Source organism: Chelonia mydas, chromosome 1 (assembly GCF_015237465.2).
Source record: "Chelonia mydas isolate rCheMyd1 chromosome 1, rCheMyd1.pri.v2, whole genome shotgun sequence".
In the NCBI taxonomy this organism is placed as follows: Eukaryota; Metazoa; Chordata; order Testudines; family Cheloniidae; genus Chelonia; species Chelonia mydas.
In genome coordinates, this window is record NC_057849.1 from 93,595,097 (window position 1) to 93,609,307 (window position 14,211).

At 39.1% G+C, this 14,211-nt stretch overlaps 1 protein-coding gene across 2 annotated transcripts in view; it reads left to right on the plus strand.

Annotated features, from left to right (window-relative positions):
* Positions 1-14,211, plus strand: part of GPC6 (glypican 6) — a 1,155,513-nt gene that overhangs the window by 254,842 nt on the left and 886,460 nt on the right. The gene's annotated exons all lie outside the window — the stretch shown is intronic.

A 14,211-nucleotide genomic window follows, 5' to 3' on the forward strand; every position in this document is an offset into this window, starting at 1 on the left:
TGTAACAGTAGGGTGAATCCTACTCAACCAAACTCAGCTGATAAAGCTTGCAAAGTTCCATGGTCACAACAATACACAATCTAAATTCCTTATGGGTAACCCCAGGAAAATTCAGTTAACAATTAGTCTTCAAATGCAAGATAGCCCTATCCCTGTTCGGGTGCCAAAAAATTTTAAACGTATGTAACACACTAATCTCTGATTACACAAGTACCCACTATAATTCCATTTTACTGCAGGACAAGTGAGCTGGTTCAGTCTGTCTTGACAGTGGAAATCCCACCTGTGGATAATAACAGAAGATAAATATGCAAATTTGGACATTTCTGGATGCCTATATTCTCAGTTGCTCCAGTTTGGAGTAGACACCACAATGTCTTCAGGTCAGGTCTTCAGAATGCCTTCTGAAATGGAAGAAAGGATGCTAGAGAAGAAATACAGGCTTTAAAATGTGTATCTAAATTAAACCACAACTGCAGCGTTGTTCTAATAAATCTTTTTTGGTTAGGGTACAACAAGAGGGAAGAAGAAAACAGTCTATCAGTGCTAAAAGGCTCCCATGATCACAGAATGTATAGATTACAAGAATTAGCAGAATTTGCTCACTTCTTGGAAGAATTAAATGAGTGTATGTGCCAAATTCAGCTCTTGGCTAAGCATATGTAACTCCCATTGATCACTATTTGATCACATTGTTCACTGTTGAACACTATATTTTACTGCCTGACATCATACACTGGAGCCAGACTGGACCAAAACTATGTGTGATTTGACACATAAGTGCCCAGGTCTTGAATTATGCTGTCAATCAAACAGGAGGTCTCCGAAGAATATATGTATTCCCTATGGATGACTCAAAAAAAGCCCTTTTTGTAACTGTTTAGAAATTATTATGTGCATTTCCAGATTAAAGCTGCACATTTTAAACACTGAGCTCTGGGGTTCTAAATGCTAAAAACTAAAAACTTTCTCTTGAATATGTTGTGGGTAACAAGTGATATTGAGGAGTGCCAGCAATTTCATCCCCAAATGACTAAAATTATACTTTGGTAAAACAATGATCAGATAAGAAGCAATTATTCATAATTCAGCCTCTGATGCAAGTTCAAGAATGTGACCTCCATAATTGGTCACATAAAGGTCCTTGCCTTGCTTTGGGGAGCACCATGACTCAGACAAACGATAGAGTTGAGTTCAAGAACAAGTAGTTGACTTAAACAAAAACTATTACACCAAAAAGTCAACTAAACTCTGTAATCCAAGGAAATTATACTTTTTAAAAGTATAGACCATCTTTCTGTAGAGGACACCTCTCAGGTGAACTGAAACTGAAAGTAAAAATTCCCAAATCAAAATGTGGATCACGTGCAATTATCACAAATAATCCAGACAGTCTTTGAACCTAAGCAAGGGTCAGATTTTCAAAATCGCTGAACCAAATGTGCAAAATTAAAATCCTTTTGACAAAATTGTTCTCTATTTTTTTTCTCCAAAACTACATTGTCCAACTAGTCAGAGTTTAACAGGAGAAACTGTTAAAATTTTAAGTGACAATAATATTTCAATATCTAATTAAAATAGACTTCAAAATAAAATCAACCTAGAAATCATAGTTTTCAGCAAGACACTCTCGCCAATTGGACTTAAATATAGATATGAACTAGCTGAAAAATGTATATGAACCAATATGAACTGGCTGACAAATGGCAAGGTTGCTTCATGAACAAAAGTAAATAGTTTCAAAATTTTCCATGATATATTTCAACTTTTGATTAAGTGTTTTTAAAAGGAAACTTTTATTTTTTTGTTGGTTTGTTTTTAATTTAAAAAAAAGCATTGATCGGGAACAAACTTTATGGCCTGTTACTAATTTATTGCTTCTCACTCCCTTCCTTTACCCTCCACCCCTTTTTTTTCTTCCAGTGGGGAATTTTAAATTTGGACCAAAAAGTTTTGTTTTTTCACACTTCAGTTGGTGAAAAAACCTGTTCATGTGACAAATATGCTCAGGTCTCCATAATAACAACAGTCAGGGTTCAGAGTAGCAGCCGTGTTAGTCTGTATTCGCAAAAAGAAAAGGTGTACTCATGGCACCTTAGAGACTAACCAATTTATTTGAGCATAAGTTTTCGTGAGCTGCAGCTCACTTCATCGGATGCATCTTATCACAAAGCTTATGCTCAAATAAATTGGTTAGTCTCTAAGGTGCCACTAGTACTCCTTTTCTTTTTGCGAATATTCAGGGTGATAATATAGGCACGTTTAAAAAAAGACTTAGGTTATGGTCTGAAATATGAGGGTTTGTATCCCTTCTGCAACTCAACATTTAACCGGTGATGATTAGAAAGAAATATTTCTTGTTTGCTGGTTTTTCTATCACTGCCTCCTGCAGTTGTTTTTTTCTATCATTGCCTCCTGTCCTCTGAAGCAGCTGGAACTGGACTCTGTTGGAGACAGGATACAAAACTAGCTGGATCACTGGTCTGATCCAGTAATGTAATTCCTATATTTCTATTGAAGCTTGAGGTTTGATAGTAGTATCTTTCCGCAGAGCAATGCTGTGACTTTCTGATGCAATGCAATCTTCCTTTATCTCTTTTCCTCTCCTCTCAGAAATTGCCTGAGTTTCAAATCTTCTTTCCTTTTCATAGAGTTCACTGATAATATAGAACACAGCTCACAGGAGTTTGGTTGGAGTCAGATACCAATGCCTGTCACATCTTCATTGGCCCATCTGCTCAGTGGACTAGTTTCAATCACTACTTCATTTTGTGCATACACAATCATTAAACAAATATTAGAATCATGAATTCTTGCTGAATATATATTTTGACCCTCTGGTGGTCTAAGAATTTCTATGATGTTTTACTTTAAAAACTGCTCCTTTTAGTCCATGTGCAGACATGGTAGGCATGAAAGAGTTCTCTTTGTGTAATAGATAGAGGGCTTTTAGCTCAATGAACTGAGTCACCACTGCATTATGCCAGCTTTATGCCAGTGCTGTGAGGGAAATCAGGTCCTATATAAAGTTTTTTAGGGCCAGATTTTTAAAAGTATTTTGGTGCCTAACTGTCTGTGTAGCTTGTTCTGTCTGCAATACTTTAAGATGTACCTTGTATCTTTCTAAGTTTTCTGAGAAAATTGTATAATCCTATCACTTAAATACGTCCCCATTTACAGTCAGATTTTCAAGAGTACAGGTCCCATCTCACCTAAAAGAAAATAGCCATATTTTCAGGTCACTCAGCACCGAGAGGGGCATGCGAGAACACTGGGTGCTGAACACTTTAGAGAATTTGGGGAGATGGTGGATGCTGAGCACTGTTGGAAAATCTTGCCACTTCAGTGATGTACCTAAGTGGGAGCTCTTCTGAAAACCCAGCCACTAACTCAGGGCCCTCTGAGGTGTAGTCCTATGTATTGATTAAAACTTTCAAAATCATCCAGGTCCCATTGGCTTTCAGTGGTTTCCAGTGGGGCCTCACTGAGATTGCTCAATGAGGGCAAAGGATGGGGTAGACGGACCCCAAAACTGTTGGTTTATTCCAGGGGTTCCCAAATTTGGTTCACCGCTTGTTCAGGGTAAGCCCCTGGCGGGCTGCAAGACACTTTGTTTACCTGAGCGTCAGCAAGTACGGCCACTTGCAGCTCCCAGTGGCCGTGGTTCGCTGTTCCTGGCCAGTGGAAGCTGCAGGAAACGGCGTGGGCTGGGCCACTGCTTCCCGCAGCTCCCATTGGCTGGGAACAGCGAACTGTGGCCACTCGGAGCTGCGAGCAGCTGTACCTGTGGGCGCTCAGGTAAACAAAGCGTCTCGTGACCCGCCAGGGGCTTACCCTGAACAATCCACGAACCAAGTTTGGGAACCCCTGGTTTATTCTAATGATTAGAGTCACCAAGCCAGCAACAAAACAGCTTTTACAATACTTCACTGGTTATCAAGAAGCTAAAAAACAGCTTCCATAAAGTAATTGAACCCTGGGCTCCCACTTGGACAGCCAAGTCAAATATGGTGAGGATTACTTAAAATATTATTCACCATATATAAAGTTCCACCATTCCCAAGAGATAAGACACATTACCCACCAGGTCAATGGATATTTCAGACTTTACCCAAATACATGTTTACAGCCAATTCTTAATTAATCTAAGATTTATTAAAAAGAAAAGAGTGATTATGGTTAAAAGATCATTATACATACAGATATGAATAAAGTTCTCAGGTCAGTTTCATCGTAGAGATGGTGAGCTATTGAGCTGCATGAAGTTCTTTCAGAATCAATTGCATAAGTTATAATCCAATAGGCAGTTCATATGCAGAGAGTCTGTATAAATTTTTCCATGAGAAATAGCAGGGTAATCCAGGTCACACCCACCTGGAGACCTCAGCCTTGTGACTTGCAACTTCCCCTGATAAGATTCAAGCAGAATTGAGACGAAAAACAGATCAGGTCCCAACGTGTTTTATATTTTTTTTCTTATAGATCTCTGGGAGGCTGTGATAGCCTCTTGACAGCAGGTAATACAAAGACTAGGTAATGTACATTGTTGTTTTGTTCCTGTATATACATAGGTAATTAATTGAATTGATTAGTATAAGGCTATTAACCATCCATTCATTGCAGTTTACTATAGACTTCAAAGAGAAATAAAGACAATGATATTATTACACCATATTTAATCTAATTGCTAACATTTCTTTTTGATCTCTGAATCATTAGAATAGAGTAACAGAAAGGAATAGAAGCTTACCATTTACAAGATAATACAATCACATTGTTAACATCTAACAAGATAGAGGTGAACACAGGCAAATAAAATTAGTATTTACTTCTAATTCTCTACAATACAGGTTTGTATTTCAAACACTCTGGCCTATCTAACATGGCTGTGATAACTGTCTACAAGAAATGGCCCTGTTTACCATTTCAATACTTCTCTAATATGTTTTTAAAAGTTGGCCTTCGGTCACTAACGCTATGTCTACACTGCGCACCTTACAACAGTGTGGCTGGGTCGCTGCAGCTGCGCTGTTGTAAGGTGTGCTGTGTGGCCACTCTTTACTGCTGGGAGAGAACTCTCCCAGCAACAAAATAAAACCACCCCCAATGAGGGGCGGTAGCTTCATTGCCAGGAGTGCTGTCCACACCGGTGCTTTCCATCGTTAAAGTTTTTGTCGTTTGGGGGAGTGTTTTTTCACACCCCTGAGCGACACAAGTTTTAACAATGAAATTTAGACATAGCCTAAGCCTACTGGTTGCTTAACCATTTCTAGCTCAGTATCACAGTCACACAGAGGTTTTGAAGTGTTATCCATTCTGTCAAAGTCATATTTATGTACCAGGATTTTCCATAAAGTATAATAGAGTGTCTTTGACAATCTTTTTGAAGTATATCAAAATACATTTAGTCAAGTTTTGTATTCTGAAACAGTTAAATATAATGAAGAATAACTTGCACTGGATTATATCTGGATTCCTTGTTAAATGACTATCACTGCATTTCATCTCTCAGTAGCGCCACAAGAACAAATGCACGCGATTCTTTAATTGGTTTATAGGATCAGCTTTCCCCCAAAGAATATCACAAAACCAAATTACATCCTTGTATATGGGATCAATGGCAGAATCCTCAGCTGGTGTAAATGAAATGCGCCCTGGATTCTCCTCTTATTTGGAAATCAGTTTATATGAAGAACTTGTGTCAAAGGCTAAGATCTTTCTGTTTCAGTCTGATCTTTGTCAGGACTTTTGAGCACAGGCTCGTTAGGTATGTATTTCAGTCTAACACAACTCCTTTGGAGCGAGATGCCCCATTATCGTTTTAAGCAGAGGCTGCTGACTCCCAGAATTAATATGTTGCATCATCCTCTGGTTCTACATGTATATAGGTCTGAGATCAGAACTGAATCTCTTTATTTTTGTATTTGTGTCTGTACAGTGCATACTATAAAACTTCTTTTCTAAAAATGGATATAGGAGTAAAGATGTATGAAATCCTGATCTTGAAAGGATTCCACACTGAGGATACCTGAATTAATTATTTCCCTGTGCATGGAATCTTTTAGGTTAGCCCCAAAGTAAGCACCATGTGCATCTCTCTATATATGCTGGTTTATTTCCAGAGGTAGAATCAGAAACACAGGCCATATATCGGATTGCCTCAGTGACAGGTTTAATCTGGAAAATTTATGAGCTCCAGGGGTAAAAGAGTTGAGGATTTACTTTGGCTGTATGCAACTCTCATGTTGGTCTTAGTACTTGTTTTACAATCACTCAGGTCATATCCTGGTGTTGGAAACAGGGTGAATGAAAGCATAACCTTCCCCTCCCTGTTTGTGAGACACAAAAAAGGGGGGAGGAGAGTAAATTGCCTTAACCACTATCATTGCTGAAGATTATTTAAAAGCTGTAAAAGCCTTCATTTGCCCTTAGGAGTTGTGACATATGGTGTGAGGATTTAATATCAGCTTTGTTGGATGCAATTCAAAGTATTCTTTAACAAGGATCTTGTCCCTCATCAGACTTGAAAGAATCCTTCAGATATTGTGGGGCATATAGAAAGCAGACAGAATAATGATGTTCAGATGACATTTGTTTTTGTTTGACACTAAGCAGGATTGCCAACTCAGATAAAAAAAATATGAATTTTATCATCAACAACAAAACCATCCTTTCCCAGTACATTAAGATTATACTTTTCAAACTACACACAGCACATGTCCCAGTATGATTCAGGAGCAGTTTGGAAGCATACAACTTCTGTTTTTGCTTATATCTATCTATTTTGTCTGAATTCACTCTCTTTAAAGTGATAGGCAATAAATATAGTTATTAGTTTTATATTCCATTTTTTGAAGGCATGATAGGACCTTCCCTCCCATCTAAAGCCACATCAAAACTTGTGAGGGCAAGGAAATGACAGGTAACTGCCAAGTGACAAGCTATGTGATCGAGTAAAAGGCTAATGGTAAAGGGAAGAGAACTGTCTGCACATGCGAATGTCGTAGTACTAAAAATAACCCCAACTGTGCATCTAGGTGTGCAGAATGAAGAAAAGGTTAAAGAATAGATCTTTTAAAACTTCATTTCCCCAGCCATCTCTGTATGGAACAATACAGTGTCTATTACCTCTCTTCTACCTCCCTCCACCCTCCCCACCTGCTGCACCTATGGGAATTAAGAATAAAGCCCATCTCTATGAATACTGAAAGACACATTGATCTCAAAGTATGCAAGGTATCAGTGAGACACAGAAAAAGGCATTTTTTAATCCCTTTCTAAACTTTGCATTAGTCAGGCTGATTCAGGCTTGGACTGAATAAATTCCTTCAATTTTAGCAGACTTGACAAAATTGTATTCTCTTCCAGTAAGTAAATAATACAGAAACCTACAATCCTACAATCATATTTTAAAGGCAACATCAGATTATAAATTAAGGGGCTTTCAGAATAGTTATTTTAAGATACAATGTCCTTGATTGTCTCCTGGACAGCAATAATTTATCACTTCCCAGGAAATGAATCTCGTACATATATAAACCTACTCCTCTCTCTTAGCTGGGGTGCTGCCAGTAGGGAAGAATTGCAGCAGGGAGGGCCAGGCACACAACCACCATGGTAACCCTAGAAGTGCTCATGGCTCCTGCTGTGGAAGCAGGGAAGATATAAAGGCAACCATGGAATGAACTGTTGCCCACGGGTCTCACTGTTACACTACCTCTGCTCTTTAGGCTTATAGGCTGGAAAGACAGTCACCAGTACAGTCCATAGTGAGGATGATACAGAAGTAGCAAGATGCACAGGAGCTGTCACAGTATACCTCTGGTTGGATGTAATATAGCCCCAGAAAACAGGTGGGAAGCAACTGAGACAGCAGTGACTAGAAGACAGAGCTGGTTGGGAATTTTTTTCCACCTAGCAAAAAGTTGAGAAATTATATATATTCATTTTCATACATTTTTGGAGAGGAGAGTCAAATGAAAAATATAAAGCTCATGCATTTTCAATGAATGGGTTGGGGGGGGGATTTGGGAGGGGCGCAGAGGAGGGAATATCCATTTCCCTTTTATCAAATAGCAATTTTCTGTCCAAAAAACATCTGGGCAGAAAAATATTTGATGAGCTCTTCTGGAAGATCTTATTGCTGTCTCTCTTAAGGCAAGCAGGCAAGGAGGGCTGTCACCCTTGCAGCCCCACTACCATCTTAGAAAAGGAGTGCATTCACCACACCAGTCACAGAGGGGGAGGGAGCTGCTCTGTTATTCCTGCTAGGGCAAGATTGTTTCATATGCCAGGTTTTCTAGTTCTTTATTCTTGTTTTAAATGTCCCATGTTCTTTCTATGGGACTTCGACCATTTTCCTTGAGTAGACTCTCCTTCAGCCTCGTTGTGAGAAAAGACTTTGCTGACCTTAGTCAGGATGGGTAAGGAATGGTGTCCCTACCCTCTGTTTGTCAGAGGGTGGAGATGGATGGCAGGAGAGAGATCATTTATGTTCTTATGACCTACAGCCTACATTTTTTTTTAATTTTTGATTTGTAAAATGTATGCAGCCCTCAGTAATTTTGGCCCTTACTTACTTGATTACACCATCACATAATTTAAAATGACAAAAAAATTACCTGAAAAAGAACTCTAGCCAAAGAAATTAATCTCACTGACTGAAGAAAAGCCTGAGAAAATGGGCCTTTCAGTATTCACTGAAAGTCAATGAGGGCTCCCTAGTTAGAGCAGGAATGGAAGCAAATTCTAGACCTAAGCCCTTCTGCTCCCAACTGGAGCACCTTGTTCCCAGCTGCCCCAGAGTTCCAATCTGAAGAGTCTTAGCTTAGAGCACCCTAACTTATCTTATCTGTTAGGATGGTGCACAGGGAGAGATGTGATCTTAGAAATTAAAATTTAATGCTTTGAATTGCACCAAGAAAGATATTTCTAACGGGTGCTGTGTGTGGAGGACAAGTGTTTGAAATGATTCTTTGAGCAAGTGACCCATCACATTCTCCATTAGCTTAAATTTCGAAGTTAGCTTCAGTAGAAGTTCCACATAGAATACCTGATAGCAATCAAATCCGGAAACAACAAAGAGAAGGCTGATAGTATAAAGGGTTCACCTTAGTGTTCCATCTCACAGAAGGTAGGCTACTGACTTCAAAGTGCCCTGAGAGCCTTTCTGAGCAATACCAGCATACATTTGGTCAGAGGAGGAGGGCTGTTCTCTCCCAGACCTGAAAAACGTGTGTAGAGAGCTACAAGAAAACGAGCATCCTGTGGGATTTCACAGTGCTGAGAGTTTCTCTGGGATGTAATCTCCAAATTGGCTGTTCATCAGCAGGTACTATCAGTGGGGTTAATGGCTTTTATTGCACCAGAAGAGTGGCTCACCTGCTGGAAAAGACTTCATTGAATTGGGGAGCTGGGTTTCCTCAGAATGGTTCAACCCAATGTAAGATCATGGGAGCAGGCTGCTTGATCACATCATGCAGGAGACCCTGATGTTGGAGGAGTCAAAAGGTAAGTCCTGTCCTGAGGTGGGGGTCATTTGGGGACCATATAAAGATCCATCAAAAGTTCCAGTAATCAGGATAATCTTCAGAATAGTGTTCACGTATCGGCTTGCTGTTCTGAGCTGCAGAACTAAGCTGTCACCAGTCTTCTGAACTTCTTAAGATTTGTCCCTTATTAATGCTTACTTAAATCTCCTTGATGCTTCATAGCAGATCTGCCAGACAGAGAATCTCCCCCCCCCCATCCCCCGCCAAAAAAAATTAAAGGGAAAGAACTTACTGAATAGCAAATTGTTATAAATGTAATTCTATGTTATACGTGATCCCCAGAAAGTGAATGCAATGCATGGTGCCTACGTGTAGTGACTGGCCCTTCTAAATGTATGAACAGGCCACTTGCAACCTTGTTTAACCACCTAGTATTCATTGGAGAAGAGAAGGCTGGAAGTGAGAGCTGGTTTTGTTCAATCGTTAACCATTTGTGCAACAAATTTAAGCACTGTTTCTCCTTTATGAATTTTATGTGTACATAGTCTGATTTTTACTAATCTGTATTTTATTCATAACTGTTGCAAAACTTTTTGTGCAAAGATATTTCAGCTGGTGGTTTCTATTTATTAGGGAATACCATTGTATTTCATTTACTTATATAGTTTTGTTTTTGTTCCCTAGTGGAAGAATATTCAATAAAGTCATTTATAAAGGGTGTAAGCAGTTTATGGAATAGGGGGTTGCTACATTACTAGGATTGGGAACCTTTTGGGACAATTAAATATTCTCAGGTCACTTGAGTGGAGTCTTATTGGATATACTATCACTAGGAAAAATGAGGTGGTTATAGGGTCAGGAGAAGTTGGTCAGATTGGGGATGGACTAATTTAGGTTAGGGTATAGATAAAAACTGGCCAAAAATCTAAGCTAAGTGTTACTGTTCTTACATGGATTTTGTGGGTTTTCCCCCTGCTTTCATGCATGGCCCCCATGTCTGATACCTAAAAACTTCAGCGTGGCTTCTGTGTCACTCAGTATGCTATACTCTAGTTTAATGAAATTCAAGGGAAACAAGTGAATAGTTTCCTCTTGGTGCTCAGATGTTACTGTGGTTGATCTTAGGAGATATTGAATTTCAAAGTAAACTCACTTTCCTTGCAAAACGATGAAACACAAACTGATGTGCAGGTCTCTACAGTGAATGCAAGGTATGAGTAAACCCATCAGATTTACTTTTTAAGTGTTCAGCAGACTACTTAGGGAAAGAGATTAATTCATTTTTAATGTTAGGAAAATACAGTCATTAAAAAGCAGATAGCATAAAATGCCAGAAATGCTTTTAACATTACATGAAATGCACTTCTTGCCTAAATAGCTTACTACTTTTGGAGATCTAGATATGCTAAGGTATTAAATATTAAAACAGAAGTTGCTTTTTAAAATGCAGCATTTCTTATCAGAAAAACAGTTTGAACAAGCAGTGTTGTTGTATAATGCATGATGTTGCTAATAAGAGAGTCTGGGAGCATCATTTTTTATGCTATGAGTATTTTGAACAAGAAAGATGCTTTCTTTGTTTATGTTCCCTTAACAAATATCTAAAAGTGCTGTCAGGCTGCATGTGGTAATGAATTTACAGATAAATTTTGTGTCACATTCAGCCCACTCTGCTTTTATTGTATTTTAGGATATGTACTCTTAATCAACTCTATTAGCAGACTAAACCTAATACTAATTAGTTGCCGTAATAAAAGTGACATAGCCCAAAACCCTGGAAAGAAACAAAAAGTAAATTGCTTGGAAAAGATCATCTGTAAGGTGGAGCTGTGGAACTGTATTATGATTACAAGGGTGTGTTTCTCAAACCAATGATCTGACCCTGTAGAGTAGTTGTGCAGTAACCACAATAAACCAGTCACCTGCTGATTTAAATCTCATTCCTCCATGGTGTATATTACTGCTTGGTCAGAACCAAGTCTCCTAAATTTCAGGGCATTTTGAATTTCAGTTAATTTGGATCTGGATCCATATTGCATGGCTAGACCCTATGTGTATACTGAGATGAATCATACCCATTACCCTAGATCCAAACCCACCTGAGGTTTTGGGGGAGGATGTTCAATATTCAGATTTTGATCTGACTTCTGTGACTGAAGCCAATCTTCAATATGTATAAAAAAAGAAAATTATGTCGAAGCAAAATCACCCTTGCACCTAGCATTAGTTAACCTTTCTCAGTCTAAAAAAAGAACTTTTGGAAAGACCCATGACCAATCTTCCAATTTTAACGCAATGAGATTTTGAACATAAATCATTTAAGGTAATTTGTGAACAGATGCTTTCTATAAATATCGTCAATGATTCCAAGATCCACGCGGTCCCCATTGTTTGAGCCTTTGCACGGAAATCAATAAGCTCAAGCCGCAAAGCCCTGCAACATTTTGTCTCTTGTTCCATTTAGAGTAACAAGATTATTCTAATCAGATCATACTCTTTTTCTATCTTCTGGTGCAAATTTATAATTTCTCTTTATTTTAATGTAACAATCAACTTCATTCTTACATTATTGCCATTTTTCTTCTGCTGGAAAAATTTTTAAGCATCGATCACTGAATTCCATATAAGAACCAGCATTTCCTTTTCCATTCGCTACTGGATTCTAAGATGCTTGGTTCTAAAGAGATTTTTTTTTTCTCTTTTCTGACCACCCTGCTACTATTGTCTGATCTATTTGGTGGTTCAAAAATAAAGTTTTTGTGACATCACAATTGCTCTTGTTGTGACAGTGACACATCCTGGACTGTGGCAAAACTAAATTAATTAGAAAGGAGGAAAAAATGATTGAGAGAGAGAGAGAGAGAGAAAGAACGTCAAGTCCCAAGGACATTAGAATTACTCCATTTAAATAAGTGGGGAACCTTCAACAGTTTTTAGAATTGTGTATTTGTTGTTGAGTGTTGAAGACTGTTCTTGAAAGGCGCTGAATCACCTTTTTTTGTGTGTGTGTGGTAGCATACAGTGGCCTAAATTAAAAGCTACACTAATGACATTTTCAATAAAATTTTAAAATTGAATTTACTAGTTATGCAGAAATTTTGTTCTGAGACTTATGTATAAACAGGGGCTGCAGGTGACACCTTGTGATGGCACAAGACAGCGTAGTCAGAGGGAAGGACACCAGAATGGCAGTCAGAAGTATGTATTAATGGAATTAATTTAAGAGGTGCACAGTACTATGTGAGTGATCTCCTAATGGAAATGGTATGTAGGTAAAATATGTCTGTAACATCAATCTGTAGGCTAATGTTGCTACTCATACATCATTCAAGTAATTTTGCTAGGAGTCCCCCTCTGTCTGTCTGTATCATTGACGCCAGAGTTTACAAAGGCTGACAACCAATTTAACAGACTAGAATTCATATTGAATTTAAACTTAGGCTATAGCATAGAAAGAGCCTATGTTGGCATAACTTATGTCACTTAGGGGTGTGAACGAACCACCCCTCTGAGCAATGTAAGTTACACTGACATAAGCACTTATGTGGACAGCACTATGTTGGCGGGAGAGCTTCTCCCTCCGACTTAGCTTCTGCTGCTCATGGAGGTGGTTTTATTAACTGAAGGGACAGCTCTTTCCTGTCGGCATAAAGCATCTTCACCAGATGTGCTGCAGCTGTATTGGTACAACTGTGCCGCTGCAGCGCTGTACGTATAGACATGGCCACACTCTGATTATTTGCGAGTGCCAGATGATTATTTGCGAGTGCCACTGCAGTGAGACAGAGGGGGAAGTGATGGTCCCTGGAGACCTCCCCCCTGGGGCTCTTGGCTTGGAGTTGGTGGAATGCTTCTATTTTACTCTCTTTTGCAGCCACTGGGCATGTAATGGGAAGGGGGGAGGGCATAGCAAGAGTATAGCCTACTCCAGCTATGTGTGCCAACTGGGCAGAAGAGCCACTGGGGACAACTGGTAGCCCAGAGCAAGTTAGAACAACCCTGAGCAAGGCTGAGAATCCAGAGAGTTAAAGCCATGTTCGCGCCGAGAGTAGGAACAGAGAATTGACCGCTTTCTGTTGATCTCAGTCTTCTTGTAGGTTGGCTGTGCACTTGGGTGGCTGGGCTTTTCTCAAAGTTCCTCTCTGGTTTGGCTGATAACACATTTTTCAACTATTTCATCAGGCTCTCATGCTTCCAAACAAAACAGGAAGAACAGTTTTGCTAATTAAAGTAGCCCAGTCTGGAACCCACTGTGGAATCTGCCAAGCATGCACAACTGGGTGGAAAGTAGAAATTTTTGGTTTCAGACTGTTGTTCTTGACCATTCTTTTAAAGGGGAAGCAATAGAAATGACAACAATGAATGATAGGTTTGAAAAGAAAATGTAAGCTACATGCCTACCTGAATGTTTCAGACAATTTTCTGGTTAAAAGTGTCAGCAGCTTAACTAAAAAGTAAACAGCAAGCATTTTCTGGAAGATAAAGTTTTAACAAGCAATGTAATTATTCAAAGTGTCTTTTTTTGCTTAATTCCAGGAACTAGGAAAGGGGTAGGGGAATCATGGTGGGCAGAAATCCTGAGAACCTAATTAAAAGCCTGATCAGAACCCAAAGTCGGGGGAAAGATTCCTAATGACCTCTATGGGAAATGAGTCAAATAATAATTGCCACTGAAGATCTGATCCTACATAATGCTGCACCCTGTTGATTTCCCTCCATT